The following is a 15,556-nucleotide window of genomic DNA, read 5'->3' on the forward strand; positions in this document are numbered from 1 at the left end:
ATCAACAGCTTGCTTACTACTACTACTTGCATTATCTATTAAAGGGAGGCAAATGTTGAAGTAAGCTAAGCTACAGGCTATGTAGTATGGTTATTTTTAATATGTCAAATGTTAAATGCAAATATGTTAATAATGACAACAGTAGCAAAACAAAATCAGCTTCCCTTTGCAACTGGGAGCATTTTGTACTCCAGTGAGTACATTCAACTCCTGCCTTGCCCTGGAACAAGCTTCCCCGGATAAGGTCGCTGTGAGTGATGACTTTTGCTCACTTTCGTACCCCCATCCCAAGTGTGTCAGGTTCTGAATGACAAGCCAAACCCATGAATGAAAAGAGTGGGCAAAACTGCAGCACAGGAAGCTTTCAATTAGCTTGGATTGAGTTTCATAGCTCCACTAACGTTTTTCTACAACATCAGCTTCCTGACTCAGCATTTCCTCTGTAAATAATTTATAGCCGAAAGAGCAAATGCCAGAATCCTGGCAGGGAGTGGAAGGAGGGGGACACAGTTAATGCTAAAAGGTAAGGAAGAGAGTCATTCTTCATGCTGGGCGCTGATGATGGCCTCCCCTCAGACAATGCAAGAGGGCCAATATATGTCACACAGAAAAAGAACCCAACCTTCCAGGAGCATCACCCAAATGGCTTGCCTAGAGATAAATTGCCCTTGCATTTTGCTTTACTTCCTAATGACAATAACCTCCTGCATGACACAGGGAACTGCCAAGCCTCTCCTGCCCCAAAGGGACCATAAAACTTTACAGATTTCAGTCAAATAATCTAGAGTAACAGCTACTGCTGAAGGCAAGCACCAATTGCTGCATTAAAAAGCAAATGTTTCTTCTTGTAAAACAAGTAAATCGTAAGTGGTGTGTGTGTGTGTGTGTGTGTGTGTGTGTTTTAAAGGTCAAGGCAGAATGTTCTAAAAAGGAATGCCAGTTGAAAAGTTTAGTTTACAGTTGCTTCTTTGCAAATTCAGATTAATGTAAGCAGAATCACTGGCTTCCGTTGATCAAGTCATCCTATACTATTTTTACACATCACTTGGGAAGACAGGCAAACTAATATCAGTGTACTGGAAGAATCAAAGATCACCAGTGTCGAAGCAATGATTCTTCAACATCAACTTGGGCTGGTCATGTTGTGTGGATCCCTGATGATCGTCTTCCAAAGCAACTACTCTATTCCGAACTGAAAGATGGAAAGCGTAATGCTGGTGGTCAACAAAAGAGGTTTAAAGACTCTCTCAACGCAAATCTTTAAAAATATAGCATAAATGCTGACAATTGGGAAACACTGGCCTGCGAGCTCTCCAACTGGAGAACAGCCTTTACCAAAGGTGTCATGGACTTTGAAAATGCTCAAACTCAGGACGAAAGGGAGAAATGTGCTAAGAGGAAGGCACGCCTGGCAAACCCTCACCATGATCAACTCCTGCCCAGAAACCTGTCCCCACTGTGGAAGGATGTGTGGATCCAGAACTGGCCTCCACAGTCACTTACAGACTCACTGTTTAGACTGTGTTCATGGAAGACAATCTTACTCGGCTACAAGTGATCGCCAAAGAATACTATTTCCTTGATAGACTGCAGTAGATACTATAAACTTCACAATAATATTAGAAGAAAAGGACACTACCAATGAATACTCCCGCTAACACTCCTGTTTCTGAACACATTTCTGAACACACCCAGTGTACATCTTTAAGACAGGCCAGTTCTTTGAGGTGCTTTCCTTTTGTTGTTGTTGAACTTCTGACCCTTGCCATACCCACCCATTTAGCTCCTCAGTGTTTTGATATCTCAGGATAATGCATCATTAGCATATAAAGCCTGGTACTCAGAAACAGATATGCTCAGAATTAGTAGAATACTGGAAAGGTTTTGTCACTGTGCAGTACCAGTCTGACAGTTCACTCGCATCCTTTTTAAAAAAATACATAAATTAGTACATGTTTTTGATTATATTTCAATGGTGGCAAGTGTTAGGGCCCTTGCAATGAATTTTTTTTTGCATCGTTGGTGTTGGGAAACAAGAAGTAGCAGGAGAGAGGTCCACCTTCTACCATACTTTGTCCCTCCTCTGTTGTGACATGCTGCACATCATTAGCACATGAAAGTTGGGTTCCCCCAAAGCAGCAGGTATACTTTGACAAAGCCTGGGCCACTTCCACTTCAGATCAGATTTTGGCCATGAGTCATAAACTGCCAACAGAAACCCATGGACAGAAACAATTGCAGGAACCTGACAGCACCAAGATCCTGTGCATTCCATGGGAAGTGCAACTTTTAACTCTTCCAACCCGTCTGGCTGAGAGGAAGCAGGCAATAAATAACAGTGTAGCTGCGATGGAAAGGAAATAAGCTATTTATGTATATGGTTGTTGTTTTTTAAAAAAGATTGGATAAAATTGCTTCTTAATGATGCAAAATTCCCTGGTAAGTGAGCAGTGAGATGTTTGAACACATACAAACCTCTTCAGTAAGTACCTCAGGGAAGTTGTGTACCACACACCCTGTTGTGGCAGGAAGCTGAAGGGGGAGTCTTGTGAACTAGGGGACTGTACTTAACACTCCTCTTGCAGACATGTAGGCCTGGGGATGCAACCAAATCCAGCTGTTGTTCAGATCTTCTGACCCAGAACCGCAGCAATGGTACTGATTCCAAGGAACTACTGTGCATCAACATGAGGCCAGCACATGACAACAAAAGCATCAGCATGGGGGGGCCTATAAATAACAAAAGGAGCAGACTTTATTTGCACAGCAAATTAGCCTCATATAAATGGCAGCAGGAGTTCTTCCTAATGCCACATGATACTTCCTTCCTTCCTTCTTTCCTTCCTTTCCAGTGAACAAAATACAAAGTTTTTGACAATATGGAGAAGATGGCAATGACATCTTGAGCATGAAAATGAGAGGGTCAAACAGCCAGAGGATAAGACCCGACAGGGGTGCCAACTTGAATAAAATATTGGGGGCACAAGTAAGCTCCGCCCTGCATAATAGATCACATTATGTGGCGCGCACACACCATTTGAATAGCAATGCCCATCAACTTGGAGGGGCAGCCCCCTCAATTATTTTTATTGTTGGGGGGGCAAAGGCACCTCAGCCCCTAGGGTTTGCCTCCTACTGGGAACAGAATGTCAAAGCAACTGTCTTTTAAAGCTTGTGATCTTTGAGTAATGCATTAACATCACCACATGGTCAGAAAAGAATCACAGGTATAGTCACCTTCATAGACCATCATAATGAGATTGTTCTTAGGTAAAGGTAAAGGGACCCCTGATCATTAGGTCCAGTCATGACCGACTCTGGGGTTGCGGCACTCATCTCGCTTTATTGGCTGAGGGAGCCGGCGTACAGCTTCCGGGTCATGTGGCCAGCATGACTAAGCCGCTTCTGGTGAACCAGAGCAGTGCACGGAAACAAGAATTAGCAGTTGCTTTCTTAATACTGGTTGTCTCCACTTAGCTCTCTGTGAAGCTGCTCAATGCTCAACAAGTTTGAGGTTGGGGTTTTTTATTTGTTTATTTTTACAATCAAGCCGTGTATAAATGTTAGGAAATTAATTAATTAATTTCCACTGGGTGAGATATGTCTGAAGCAGTAGTGTAAGGATAGATTTTGGAAATGCAGAAGCTGCATTTCATTTGACCTAAAAATGTTGGCACCTTCTTTTAAACATTTTAACTATTAGTGGCATTTTATTTGATCCTGCTGCAAACTGCCCTGAGCTCCTATGGGAGGAAGGGCAGCTTAAAAATATAATAAACAAACAATGGCAAACTTCTGTCCTTCTGTCTCTGAGTCAATATACTTGGCTCCTTTTAGTACATACCCCAGTGCGATCCTAGTGTAATGATACAGCTTTTACATTCTGAGATGGGGGAGGAGGATAGCACTCCCACTGGTTTTCTTTTGACGGGCCTTGTCTTAAAGGGGAGGTGTGCATTCCATCTTCCATGCTGGAGAAGGACTTCCACTTTCACTGCACAGCCTGAATTTACCAGTGCGTGAATGGATCCCAACCTCCAAAATAGCAACCGTCTAGAAGAAACCTGACAACACAGGGAGGGCAACAGGATTCCCAACCCTGATATAGACTATGCAAGGGCACTGGCCAATAAGAAAATGGTGTACTGTATATATTTAGTATCTATTTCAGGTTTGCTGTGATCACAAATACATATGGGAGGGTGAACATTTGCAAAAGGTCACAACTGAATAATGTAGGCATGTGGGTGAGGGGTGGAGATGGAGTTATGCTATTCATCACTAGCCATGTATAGGACACTTTCCACTAGGACAAGGTGACCTTGACACTCACCCAGCCAAAAGCACTATAACAAGCATGCAGGGCAGGCCAACTGCAGGCAAGGGTGCAGAAGCTGCATTTTCTCATGATGAAATGCTGCTTTTTGTTTTGTTTTGTTTTGTTTTGTTTTAAAAAAATATTGATTTTTACAAATAATTTCCAAAAATCATATAACATACTTTCTTATCTTATACAATGTTTTGAACTTCCATCAACCACATTTATCACTTAATCTACTTTTCTTAATTTCTCTATTATTTTTAATTGTCCTTAACTAATAACTCTCTTCATAATCTTCTCTGCAATATTTCGCACAATCCTCCTTACAAAACTTCTTGCAGTCCTACTAGCGTAATCTGTTTATTACAATTGCTTTTCAAATAGTTCAAATATTTACTCCAGTCCTCTGAGAATCTCTGGTCCCACAGGTTTCAGATCCTTCCTGTGAAATGCGGCTTTTTGAGGGTTGAGAAAATGCAGTGTCCCCTCAAGAGTGTCTCCCCACTGGCGGCGGGGGGGGGAGAGATCAAGCGAGCAACAGATGAGTGTTTATTGTCAGAGGTGCCATTTAGGAAGCAAAGGGGGAGTCTGTCATATGATATAATGCTCCCATAGCAAGTAAATCTCTCGCCAGTTCATAGGTTTAAAACACAGGGTAGCTGTTGTTGTAAATCACATGAACAGCTGCATATGATGGCAGCAGACCCACGTCTGAATTTGGGTCACACCTAAATACCAACAAAGTGGTGGCATGAGAGAGGGTTAAGCAGTGGATGAGAGGGGGTTCTGAATTCTTTGCCTGCCCAGTGTTTTCACCTTCACAATAATTCTCCACAGGCTGCCTTTCCTCCAGCAGAACTGAATCCTGGTCTTGAAACCCACTCTTAAACCACTTTAACAGTCTGTACTTCCCCCAAAGAAACCTGGCCACAGACTTAGAGCCTTAGAAAAAGCCTGTTAGCAAAGCCAGGCTCCGTTACACCAGCCATGGGCCCAGCTCTGGAGGAGCAGGGTAATTTAGATGCTGTCATGCATGTGATGGAAAAGTGACCCACAGTCAGTGTGTCAGGATGTGGTGTAGTTAGAAACCTCCCTCGTTTCCACCGAGAGCTTTATTTTATTTTCATCGCGAGTGAATAGAGAACAGCCTTGACGCAGTCAACAACATTTCCCATGTGTGGGAACCACACACAACGTTGTCCTGACAAAATGAAGACATGGTCTAAAGTACACAAACATGCTCAAAAGAAGGAAAACCATGGCATTAAGGATAATAAACAACAAAGAGAGACCAGTGCTTATGAGTCATCAAGATCTTCCTGCCTCATCTTATAAACTGTGGGAATCCACAGTGGTACATCCTCTCCTTAAACCACCAAGGTGCTATTTTCCGCACATACCAAGTAATAGAAACCTGAAGGATGGGACTTGAGTGCTTTTGCAGAGGAGGAGGAGGAGGAGGAGGAGGAGGGAAAAATAACCGTATCTTGGTTCTTTCCTCCCTCCCCTTTCCTTAAATGGGAAACCAAGTCAGGAGGCCAAAAGACTGCATGGCACATAAATAGCATCAACTTCCCCAGCCAGATGGGTAAGATCACAGTGTTCTTCCATCCCAGCGCAGTTTTCCAACAGCAAAGGGCTGAACAATAGGAAGGACATGAAATGCGAGGAGAGATTAAAGAGCTTGGGACATGTAGCCTTTGTCATAGCTTAGCATTCAACCATTGTTTATTGCGGAAAAACAGTTTCATCATCCATTACATCACTGAAGATAAGCACAAGTGCTTAACCCTTTACAGTGAGGTCCCACCACCCAACTCTTGTGCTTTATTTCATTTCAAGATAGTGAGGAAATGAATTCAAGTGGACTCTTGACACTTCCAACAGTGCCACTGCTTGGCAGTGCTGCCACTGCCAAGATTTCATGGCATTTTTTTATGAAAAAGCAAACCTAGATGAGAGCTGTATGCAGCTATTGGATCAGGGATGGGGAATCTGTGGCCCTCCAAATGCCATTGGGCTATACATTGGTCTTCTGCTGTCTTTATTTCTGCTGGCTGCTTTTATACTGCTCATTGATATTGTGCTGTTTTCAAATTTCTGCTTTAATGTTTTTGTTTAAGTTCATTTGATCGTACAATCAACTTTGTGCAAGCTGCTCCAAGGAAGCTGTTGAAGGACTGGGTATAAATCCCTTAAGTAAACACAATGTAAATAAATATTTCCCTCTGTCCATACAGAAAGAATTTTGCGCACTGTTACGTCCTGGTAGTCAAAATAATATGATGGCAACAATGTCCCCTCAAACAACTTCTGAATATTACAAATTTTGAAGGAAATAAAAGAGTTGAAACCCCTGAAATGTCAACCGTAAGTGATATAATTTCATGTTTTCACTAACCATGCTTGAGCAGCTCCTTTCAACACCAATAACACCTCCCTTGTTCTTTAGGCCTGAAGCAGCCATGAAGCCAAGAGGCAATGCCTAGCACTTTTAAACGCACAGTTAAATGAGAGATGACAGGCTGTGATAATGGCAGAGACCTTGTTAGTGACTGGGATTCAACCAGCAGTTAAACATTCCAAGGTCTACTGCAGGTTGTCCCCTCACCACACACACACACACACACACACACACACACACACACACACACTCCAACTACGCAGTATCAGATCCTTAGAAAGGGGTGGGAGTCTGTGTATGAGGGAGAGGACAAAGAGGTTCTTTTGCTGTCCTACTGTTATTTCACTAATTGCTTCAACAAATATTTTTCTACACATTCCAAACCAACTCAAATTCAGCCCTACATACATGTTCTAAGAACAAAAGCTCTGGCCCACTTCCCTTATTATTTTTCAAAGATATTGACATGCCTGTCCACGTTTTAGATTTGTACAAGTGTTGATGTTGGAATGATGTACCGTAACTGGATTTCCTGACCTACTTAAGCAGTGCATATGTATGGCTAACAATGTAATTTTATGAGCATTTCATAGCACATGGAAATCTTAGGGTTAATTTTAAAGCAATCTTTCAAAGCTGTCCAAAAATATTTCGGGATTGATATCATATTAGGATCAATTGTTTGGCAACGTCTCTAGAACCAGCAGTGCTGGTCAGCTGGATGCAGCTGCCCTTTTAATTTCACACAGTGGTTAAGTCCAGCAAACATGCTTCTTAGAACTGGCTCTACGGAGTAATCAATGTCAATGGAAGAGTCAATGCCAATTATTGCAATCATTTCTGCTCTACCAAAGACCTTTTTGGACAATCTTGCCATAAACTCTAAATACACTTTGGCAACTGCCTAGGCATTGGAAAGCATGCAGTAACTAGAATTTGGCCTAGATATTGCTCCATTATCCCATCACCCAGTGATGTGATGGGCACCCCCAATATGTGCCCTTGTGATCCTCCTGTTTGTATCACTGCCTTGCTGTTCAGTAAACACATAGGGATGGAAAATAAGAGAAGGGAAATGGCATTTCCCCAGCATTTTTAATGGATGAAGCCCAATACCATAATTCTCTGTGCAAGTCACCACATAAAAATTAAATACAGGTCACCAAAGGTGTTTTATGACTGTATTTTTAACATTGTTCCAGTGTTAACAGCAATTGCCACATAAAAGAGTTTGGCAGAAAGAGAGAGAAAACCAGTCGATGGAATAAGTAAAAATAAGCACAATAAAAGCAGTGGATCAACACTCAATATTTTAAGATCGTAAATTTGAAAGGTCAAGGAGAATAAAAATGTCTTCACCTGGTGCCAAATGACCATAAAGAAGGTGCCAGGTGAGCTTCCCTGAGGAAGGCAGTCCACAGCTGGGGTGCCACCACTGAGAAGTCTCTGTCCCTGGTAGTCACCCACTTCATTTCACTTGGAAGGGACATCTGGAGCAGATCCTCTGAAGAGGACCCTTAAGGTTTGGGGAGGTATATCTAGAAGGTGGAGATCTTCCAGGTCTTTAAGGGTTTTCAAGGTCAAAACTGGGTCCGGAACAGGCTAGGACTATTATGTACTTTGCTGTAGCAGTACTGGAAAAGTGCACTTTTTCTGCAACTGATGTGACAGATAGATAGTGGGAAGATTTCCTGATTTCCTGCAGTAAGTGCTTATTACTTGCATAATAAAACCAGGAAGGGTTCAAAGGCACCAAGACCCACTCAGTTGTGGGAACGCTTAGGAGGGCCCATAGCTTAGTGGTAGAACATCTGCTTTAAATGCAGAAAATCCAGGTTCAATGCCCAGAATCTCCAGGTAGGGCTGAGAAAGATCCCCTCCCTGAAACCCTGGATTTAGAAAACATGGTCCAGCAGTCTAACCCCATATAAGGCAGCTCCCCTTGTTCCACTTAATAGCTATGCATTTTGTATTTATGTCTTCTTCTTTCCATTTGTAGGGGAAGTAGGTGGTTTGAGTATATCAAGAGGATGTTTTCCAAATGTCTGCCAACATAATTTACTGCTAAGTAGAAGGCCAGCTGGAATGTGCAGGAGAGAACAGAAAGGAGGTGGTTGACAAACACAAGAAAGAATGTTAACTAAGCCCAACCTGACCACTGAGTACACAGACAGCATTGCCCCAGGCAGGAAGCTATTGTCAGCCAATGAAGAACCACACCCACCCAAGTTACATGGACAGCCTGTGTCTGAGCACAGGAAACTCTCCTTAAGATCTGAAATGAAGAGGATGTCATTATCTCACAACGGAATGTCTGCTTCATTCTTCAGTGGTTAGTACATGAGTCGAAAGCCAATGTGTCTGTAAATCTTATTGTTGGATAGACTAGGGGCCGCCTGCTATTTGTCCTTAAGTATTTTGGTTGGCTGAATGGTATCAGTTTCTGGCTTCCCCTAAGCTCTTCAGATCCGATCTCATCCTGATATGTTTGGGTATCTCAGGCAGGGGTGGCAAACCCCTGACATGCTCTTCCAAAAGCATTTTTTTCCTTGCCTCCCCCGCAAGACCCCACCACTTTAGGAACCAGTGGCAAAAAGAAGAAACATAAAACAGCAGAATCTTGTAAATATATATATATCACGGCACAAGGTTTCATGGGCTCAAACCCCCTTTCTCACTGCAAGAAGTGGCACCTATGTCTCTGATGAAGTGGGTTTGACTCCACAAAAATGTATACATAATGAATTTGTTGTCTTTACAGTGCCACACAAGACCCTTTGTTAGCCTTGCTGCAAACCTCTCTGCCCAACCCTGATGGAGATGCAAATTGCCTCCTCCCTGTTTATCAGATGAGTGGAAAGGGGGCAATATATGGGAATATATATGAAGTAGATATGGGAAACCTTTTTGGCCTGGTGGGCCGGATCTTTATCTCACCCAGCCACAGGGCAAGCATCTGGCAGCATAAGGATTCTTTAGATTCTAAAGAACTGGCTTTATGAGGAATTGAAACAACAAAGAGTTGTTGTTAAATATGATTATTTGAGTGGACCCAAGAGCAGGAAAGATTGCGCTACTAGATACCACAAGTGCAGGGGAAGCAGAAGGAACTGGTCACAAGAAACAACACCTTGAAGATGCACATGAACACTAGGCCTGGTCTATTTATTCTTTTGTCCTCCTGCAGCCTGAGTGACATGCTTGCCCAGATGCAAAGTAGATGTAAAACACCCCTGTTGTGATATGGCTGGTTTTTACTAGGGTTGGGCTGTGGGGGTTTCCGCAGTATGAGTGCCTGAACAAGGTGGAGCAGAATGAGTCACAGGAAGCAGCTCACCTAACCGGCAGAAGCTGTAGCTGTTAAGTGACATAGTTGCCATATATCATCCTACCTGCATTACCAGAAAACAAATCTGTCCCAGTCTAGAAGATATGATTAACATAAACAAATTATCACTGAATGATTTAAGTAGCTCATTCAGTTGAGAAACACAGAGTGATGACTAAGCCGTCAGTTTGGTCACTACTTCCCATTTCCAACCTGGTGTCCTCCAAACATTTTGTACTACAGCTTCCAGCCACATCAGTCAGCCAATGGTCAGGGATGATGGGAGCTGTGATACAATGTTGTCTGGAAAGCATCAGTCAGAGAATGAGATACTAGGCTATAGTACCACAACAGTTAAACATACCCACCAAAATCAATGTTCTAGATTATGGATTATTTCAGAAGATGTGCACTACATTTTGCAAGCTGTGTACTTGGCGACTGCTGCAGTTCCCCCCACTGTTGTGTTTGTTGAAAGTCTTCCTGCCTGAACAAAACCCATTTCAATAACGTGGAAGATTTAAATGGGAATTGTCAGAGGGATTCAGGACCAGAAACTCAGTTTGAAGGGCATCTAATAAGATTGGGCCCTGCAATTGCCAGTAGGTGATAATAAATAAACATAAGAAACAGGCAACTTCCATCACTGATGTCTCCTGTGGAAGCCCTGTAAAAATGAAAGGGAGCTCCACAAATCCATAATTGTACGCTGACACAGCTCCCTATAGTTTGAACTGAGTTAGCTAGGAAAGAAGGAATTCCCAATGGGCTGTGTGCCAGACAGGGATAACCAACACAATACTCAGGTGAAAAGGAACCAGAATAACATTAAATTCTGCTCTCCACCTTGAGGCCGCAGAGCTATATACACATGATGCCTTCACAAATTGTGCAGTGGCTACTCAGAAGAAAGGCCCATTGAGTTTCTCATTTTGCTCATGTAAGAATCTTACAGGATTGCAACCTGACACTGTGGGCCAATCTTTTCCACACAGTATGCCCAAGAGAAGCCGTGTGTGTGTGTGTGTGTGTGTGTGTGTGTGTGTGTGTGTGTGTGATGCAAGACATTTGCGGATATTTCCACCACTACCCCAAAATCACTCCCATTACAGTGACAGCTGGAAATGCATTGCCACAAAAATCGCCACTGAGAAGCTGCAGCTGGAAACTCAACTCACATGCTCCATTGTCCATGCAAATGCATTCCCAGGGACAACTGGGGTTATGAATATCTGAATGCCCTAAATATTCCAAATCACTAAAAACACTGCTAAGTCTATTCTAAATAATGCAAGTTCCCTGGTTATGTGAGTTTTATTAAGTGTAATCTGCTTTTAAGTAGCAGACAGTGCAGTAGTTAGCTGAGTCCAATGTTTCAAAGTCTTCCTATGTATTCATATTGCCCTAAAGGCAAGTGCATGGCACCGTCAAATCCAACCTCTGCTTATTCAGTTAGACTGCTACTTTCCTAAAGCATCTGAGGCTTAACTGGAAGGTCTTTCATCTTGGCCTATGCTGACAAGTGCAATCCCACTTAAGTCTATGAAATAGATAAGATTCCAGCCTCAGGTGTAATGGCTATACTGTGCCCACATCCGCAACTATGTGTTGCACGTGCAATGAACTCCAATAAGCTATTTTTGAACGCCCTGGGTGCCATAGCAAGGGGTCGAAAAATCACAAGTAACAATTTGGCTGTATTGGCGCATAGCACTAAGTCCTGGTTTGTTCAGCAAACCATGAGTCATTTCACAGATGAGCAAACAAGTCGTAGGTTTCTCCTCCAAAACTTCATCTGTTTTCCAGCTGCTCTTGCCTTGCACATTTGTAGCTTGATAAGTGTCTGGTTAAGCAAGACTATTGTGTCAGATATAACTCTAAACCATAGTTAAAACAAGCTGTGGTTTATAATCCAAACCAACTATGGCCTCACATCATGGGTTTTGTTTTTTGCAGAAAACAAACCAAGGTTCAAATAAACCATAGTTAAACTATTGGATCAGCATTAAGTGCAAACAAGGCCGTTAAACCACTTATGCATTCTTGAAGGTTCATTGCTGAATGTTAACATTTCTCACTAATTTTATTTATAAGGGCCGAAGCTCATCTGCACAGTACATGCTTTGCTTGCATTAAGCCTAGGTTCAAACCCCAGCATCCCTAGGTGGGGCAAGGAAAAACTCGTCTCTGAAATGCTGGAGAGCCACTGCCAGTCTGTGTTGGCAATACTGAGCTAGCCAAACCAGTCGTCTGGGCTCAGTGCAAGGTAGCTTCCTATGTGCTTGCCCTGGGAATGCCAATTGCCCACTGAAGAACAGGATGCACATCTTAGGGAACAAATCAATAACCACAGAGAACAGTTCCTTACGACTGTTCTCCGCATAAGTGCTCCATTCTCAGCCCTTTGTAAACCTTCTGAAAGGAAAACTGACTGAAAACTCAGAGCAGTCAGAACAGCACAGACTATGGGCCCAACCGGCAAAGAGCTCTATAGCAACGGATTCAAGGAAAAGCAGAACCGCTTACTCTCGCCGTCACCACAATGGCAAAGGAGAAACCACTTTACACATGCATTAGACCATTTTACCAATGTAATCAAACTTGAACTTGTGACCCTCGAGGCATGTCATGGTGTTTTTAAGTAGGTGGGCACTGTGTGCATATGAGGATTTTGTTTTGTTTTTGAAAACAGAGAAACGGGGAGAGACAGTGTGGTGTGGTGGTTAGAGTGTTGGACTGGGACCTGGGAGACCAGGGTTCAAATCCCTACTCAGCCATGAAGCTCACTGGGTGACCTTGGGCCAGTCACCAGCTCTCAGCCTAACCTACCTCACAGTGTTGCTGTGGGAATTATTAAAAAAAACCCAGAAAAACAGGCTAAAATCTAAAGTCCTGCTGAAGTCCATGGGGGGTACTCTTGAACAAACATATCTATGATTACACTGAAAAAATGCAAAAGAGATAATCAAGGAGAAGGCGGCAAAAAAATCAAAATGTTTGGACCAGTCAAGAGTAGCTCATCACTAGCCCTTTCCACAGGGCTACCCAGCAACAATGACTAAATGGAGCCACTGAATAGTGACTCCCAGAGCATGAGACTGTTCCTGACTCATCTGTCAATATGTTTCACTTGTGGTACAACTTGGGTACCTCCAGGATCCTAGCCTAAGATCTGATAGTAGAAGGGAGCATGGGTAGAAGAAACAGTTCAGAGCAAAAGAAGAATTTATTGTGGCTATGTACACACCCTGCATTCATTATGGCTGTGTACATACCTTGCATCCTTCTCCCAAAAGATCTTGGGGACTGTAGTATACCCCTCAAAAAGTTACAATTCCTAGCATGTTTTACAAACTACAAAATGTATGTGTTGTCCACAGCCATAGGATCATACGTAAGTATATCAGTTCAGGCATGGGCATTAAAAAAAATTACAAATATGCATTTCTTTTAATGGTGCTTTTAAGGGGCAGAGTGCAAGCTCTCGTTACCAGGTTCTAAAAAAACAACAAGCAGACACATTCTAAAAAAGGACTAGTTAATCCAAAACGAGAGCAGAGCAATCCTCTGACCTTTGTGGTTAGATGCACTGCATGGCTTCTCCAGCCCACAGAGAATCTCAAGCCGTCTATGCAGGAAATAAAAGCCAGGAGCGAGAGGAAGTCTCCAAAGAGCCATAGAAGTTGAGGCAAAGAAGTTGAGGCTTCTTGAATGGCAAAAAGCAACCACATGCCTGGACAAGGATACTCTCATATTTGGTGCAGTAGCATTATGTAAGTAGGTCAGGTGGGCAACTCACATGAGATCAGACTTGATTACCTGTTTACAGAAGTTGAACATAAGGTGAAAGGAAATATATAGACCCACCCTGCTGGTTCTGTCTTCCTATCTCCCTTTAGTTTCATCCACATCCATTCCCCCATGCAGACAACCTTCCCTTTTGCAGTGACATTGGATGGGGGTCTCTTTAAAGCCAAGTCAAGAAGAATATGAAACTTAAGAGTGGATTTTCCAGCAGAGAATATTGGCTGACGAGATCAATATTGTTACACATACCTGAACTTCTGAGAGATTTCAGGGGTGGTTCCCTTCCGCTAGTTCCATGGGTTGGTTTCCTTGAAATGAAGGTCACATAAAACTGATGTCATTTTTCTTCTACGTGGTTCTAGTAACTCAAACATGGAGTAAGGTGGAAGGCTCACAGCATTAACAAATTAGTACCATTAACAATTTTAGCAGTCACCTTGTGGTGCGGAATTCCACCTGACAGCTATAAAATCACAGAAGTGGGAGGGGGACCCCAAAAACCAATTCAGTCCATCTCGTTTTACTGTTTCACCTTCCAAAGAGGTCTAGACTCCCCATACCATGTAAAAACAGCAACAACAAACAGTAAAACAACAGGTCCTGTAAGACACACACACACACACAGAGAGAGAGAGAGAGAGAGAGAGAGAGAGAGAGCGCACACACACAGAGAGAGAGGGAGAGAGAGAGAGAGAGAGAGCGCACACACACACAGAGAGAGAGGGGGGGAGAGAGAGAGAGAGAGAGAGAGAGAGAGAGAGAGAGAGAGAGAGATGGAAACATACATGACCGAAAGCACAGTTAAGGTTTGGGAACTGTGCATCTTCTTTCATTCCTTGCCCCAGATGTAAGAAGGAGCCTGGAATGTGTGCTCAGAGACACATGATTAGAAGTAACAATCATGGGGGAAAAGCAGTAACAGGGATGTTTCCCAGTGTCGCTCATTACCATCATTCCAAGCAAAGGCTCAGAGGTACTTGGTTCTAATGTAGCTTTAAAATAAGAGTTGAAAAAGCAAGCAGCCCCGTCCATCTCATGTCACTATCTGCATAAGCCTTCATGTAAGGAGGTGATGGTTGACAGCAGCCTAGCAGTGCTCCTTATAAAAATTCCAACTGTGCAGAGCAGCAGCCAAAACCAAACTCTATTTAGAATGAGAAAAATGTTTGCTTTGTTTTACTGGGATTCAGGCTACTTTCCCCAAACCTTCAGCTGGAAAGGAATGGAGAGGGTCGTGTTTTTCATGCAAACAGAATCTCCCTATCTATGTTTATCTATCCAGAATCATAGATTTGGAGAGTTGGAAGGGACCCAGAGGGTCATCTAGTCCAACCCACTGCAATGCAGGAAAATAACCAGAGACACATTTGAAAACTTGTTTTATTGTTAGGTTGTTTTTGTTTTGTTTTTTAAAAAAGTTTATTATTGTTATTCCTTATAAAAGTGTCTATAGAGCATCCCCACCAAACTAACTCCAGGCAGCACAAAGAAGTGAGAGCTAGTTACAGGAAGTAAAAATTGGCTTCTGTTCTGTAACACAGAAGAAGCCAGTAGCTCAGCTTTAAACCACTTCCTTTACCTAGTCACAATGCTCCAAGGAATTTCCACACTCTGGCATGACTTCTATTTCTAATCTTGGGGGGGAAGAAATATTATCAGAATATTCTGCTGTCGTCTCAGCCTCACGGACTGTTTG

General features: G+C 42.8%; 1 long non-coding RNA gene across 1 annotated transcript in view; it reads right to left on the reverse strand.

The window, feature by feature from the left end:
- The window catches only part of LOC114591228 (uncharacterized), a 72,035-nt gene extending 57,169 nt beyond the window's left edge, over nt 1-14,866 (reverse strand). The window contains exons 1-2 of the long non-coding RNA XR_013391909.1: nt 14,646-14,866; nt 14,110-14,168 (exon numbers count right to left, since the gene is read on the reverse strand). This is a non-coding gene — a long non-coding RNA (uncharacterized LOC114591228). The remainder of the gene's footprint in view (nt 1-14,109; nt 14,169-14,645) is intronic.
- Nucleotides 14,867-15,556: the final 690 nt, after the last annotated feature.

The sequence above is a fragment of the Podarcis muralis genome, chromosome 2, assembly GCF_964188315.1.
Source record: "Podarcis muralis chromosome 2, rPodMur119.hap1.1, whole genome shotgun sequence".
NCBI classification, from domain to species: Eukaryota; Metazoa; Chordata; class Lepidosauria; order Squamata; family Lacertidae; genus Podarcis; species Podarcis muralis.